The following is a 3,474-nucleotide window of genomic DNA, read 5'->3' on the forward strand; positions in this document are numbered from 1 at the left end:
TCGGTGTGCTTGGTTTCATAGCTAACCCTGTATTCTTGTGATATCAACAGTAACGTGTGATCAGAGTTTTAATAGGCTTGCTAACTATGGGAATAGACAAGTTAATGCATATATGCAATAAATAGAGGGAATCCGTAACCACCCTCCAATAATATTTTTTGTACCAAATTACTTCATAACCCCTGCCAATTCTGACATTCCTCTCCTACATGTAAAAATCATAATTTTGCTAGAAAATTACTCGGAACCCCCAAATATATAAATATAAATTTTATATATATAACTTTTTTTTTTTTTTCTAATCAAAGACCCTAGGTCAGTGATGGCGAACCTCGGCACCCCAGATGTTTTGGAACTACATTTCCCATGATGCTCCACTACACTGCAGAGTGCATGAGCATCATGGGAAATGTAGTTCCAAAACATCTGGGGTGCCAAGGTTCGCCATCACCGCCCTAGGGAGTAAAATGGTGGTCATTGCAATATTTTTTGCCACATTGTATTTGCGCAGCAATTTCTCAAATGTGTTTGTTTGTTTTTTCCAAAAAAAAAAAAAAAAAACACTTTCATGATTTAAAAAAACAAAATCGAATATTCACCATGATTTTTTTGCATTTAAAATTTAGATTTTTTATTTTTTACCCTTTTTAATATTTTTTTTAACTTGTATTCCACTTACAACTCCACTATTTATTCCACTTTTAATCCTAATGTAAACATCCCTTGTAATAGGACAAGGACATGACAGGTCTTCTTTATGGAGAGAGATCTGAGGTCTGTAAGTCCCCAGATCTCTCCTCCTATGCTGGAAAGCCTGAGATTAAAAACAAAAATCGATCTCCAGGTTTTCCAGCAAAAAAAAAAGTGTTTACATCTGCCAGCACCTGAAGTGACGTCATGATGTCGCTTTTGGCTTCCGAGGATCATAGAGATGGCCGGGGACCATCTGTTTCATGGCTAATCCTATGGTAAACCACCGCCAGGTTCATTCTCCGGCTCCCCGATCTCACGGGTGAGACCGGAGAAGGACCAGAGGGTGGCGGGAGAGTGGAGACGTCCCCTCCCGCCACCTGTAAAATAAATTATGCATCATTACAGCCTCACTGTGCCCCATCATTACAGCCTCACTGTGCCCATCATTACAGCCTCACTGTGCCCATCATTACAGCCTCACTGTGCCCCATCAAATGCAGCTTTACTGTGCCCATCATTACAGCCTCACTGTGCCCATCATTACAGCCTCACTGTGCCCCATCAAATGCAGCTTTACTGTGCCCCATCATCAATTCTGACTCACCTGGATGATGGATCACACACACAGCGGGCATGTCCCACAATTATTAACAGGGAATGTGTGTTTCTTGCTAAAGAACATTATTTTTTATCACGTTAATAGGTACAGTTCCACTTTAATAAATCATCTCCCCCTATGGAAGTGATGTCATTTATTTTTTTACTCTGCTGTGTCTATAGATTCTCAAGGCCAACAAGCAGAAATTAAATTTTGTGAGATACTTTAAAACAAGTCTACAAATTTTCCAAATGAAGGACCAGTTTACTGTTCTTTTTTAGGTTTGGTTCACACTGCCGTGTGGAGAGGCTCTCAGCAGGGGTCTGGTGTGCCCTTGTTCATCGCTTCAGGTCAAAATAGTGCCCCATCATTGGTGTCAGTGGGGGGGGGAATATTACCCCGTCATTGGTGCCAGTGGGAGGAATAGTGCCCCCATTGTTGGTGTCAGTGGGAGGAATAGTGCCCCATCATTGTTGTCAGTGGGGGGAATAGTGCCCCATCATTGGTGTCAGTGGGAGAAATGGTGCCCCATCATTGGTGTCAGTAGGAGGAATAGTGTGCAATCATTGGTGCCGGTGGGAGGAATAGTGCCCCATCATTGGTATCAGTGGGGGAAATGGTGCCGCATCATTGGTGTCAGTGGGAGGAATAGTGTCCCATCATTGGTGTCAGTGAGGGGGAATATTACCCCATCATTGGTGTCAGTGGAAGGAATAGTGCCCATCATTGGTGTCAGTGGGGGGAATAGTGCCCCATCATTGGTGTCAGTGGGAGGAATAGTGCCCCATCATTGGTGTCAGTGGGAGGAATAGCGCCCCATCATTGGTGTCAGTGGGAGGAATAGTGCCCCATCGTTGGTGTCAGTGGGGGGGAATATTACCCCATCATTGGTGTCAGTGGGGAGGAATAGTGTCCCATCGCTGGTGTCAGTGGGGGGAATAGTGTCCCATCGGTGTCAGAGGGAGGAATAGTACCCTATCATTGGTGTCAGTGGGAGGAATAGTGTCCCATCATTGGTGTCAGTGGGAGGAATAGTGCCCCATCATTGGTGTCAGTGGGAGGAATAGTGTCCCATCATTGGTGTCAGTGGGAGGAATAGTGCCCCATCATTGGTGTCAGTGGGAGGAATAGTGCCCCATCATTGGTGTCAGTGGGAGGAATAGTGCCCCATCATTGGTATTAATGGGAGGAATAGTGCCCCATCATTGGTGTCAGTGGTAGAAATGATGCCCCACGGTGGAAGGAATGGTGCCATATATCGGTGTGAAGAGTGGTCCCCCAGGGGTAAAAGCAAACAATGGGCTGCATTTGGCCCAGGGGCCCCTGTTTAGAGACCGCTCTCGGCTCGGTAGTGCTGGGGGTGCCGCTTGTTGACATATAATAATGGAAGGTTCTTTTGTAGAAGAGAAATAATTTTCTCAAAGAATGTCTCTTTTCTTAAACGTTTATTTTAATAGGATATTTCTTTGTATCAGTATCTGTGTAACTCGCCTACTTCAGCTTCACCAAAAATGTGTCTGAACTTCGATATGGAATGAAGTGCACGTGTCTAGCCGGCCGGCAACGCGGAGCGGTGAATCGCATCGGCTGCCCTGTGATTTCATGGAGGGAGCGTGTGAATTGTCCTCCCAATTACAATAAGACTTGTGTAGCAATTGTATGTCTTTTATTTGCTATCCCCCCCATGAAACCGGAGTTACCCTTTAACATCCTAACCATAATCCAGAAAGACAGTATAATTGCTCCATAATAAAACGACAACCTTTACAGTCAAGAAAAAGAAAAAAAGGCGACTGGCTTTTGTACCCCAAGGAGGAAGAAAGAGCCCCAACAGCTCCACAGAAGCCCCCCCCCCTCCCCGGGCAATAAATATTGCAGGTTTTGCGTTGAATTCCTTCTGCTTAAAATTCCGTGTGCCTGGGGGAATGTTGCAACCTCATTGTGACTGTTGGGAATAGAATTATTTTCTTAGGGCCGGAGTCTGTACACGTTGTCCTGGTTTGGTGTTTACGCTCGCCCTGTGCAGACTGCAGCCCCCTGCTTGGGGGCCGGGGGGGGGGGGGGGGGGGAGGCAAACACAAAAACACCCAATACGCTCTCCATATTTCTGGAGGAATGTCTTCTACTCCTCCAGACTTTCCTGACAAAGGTGTGTGAGATGTGGAGGCTGCTCTGCGGGCAAC

Source organism: Lithobates pipiens, unplaced genomic scaffold (genome assembly GCF_037356315.1).
Source record: "Lithobates pipiens isolate NorthernLeopardFrog02 unplaced genomic scaffold, aLitPip1_a1.2 Scaffold_10, whole genome shotgun sequence".
NCBI lineage: Eukaryota > Metazoa > Chordata > Amphibia > Anura > Ranidae > Lithobates > Lithobates pipiens.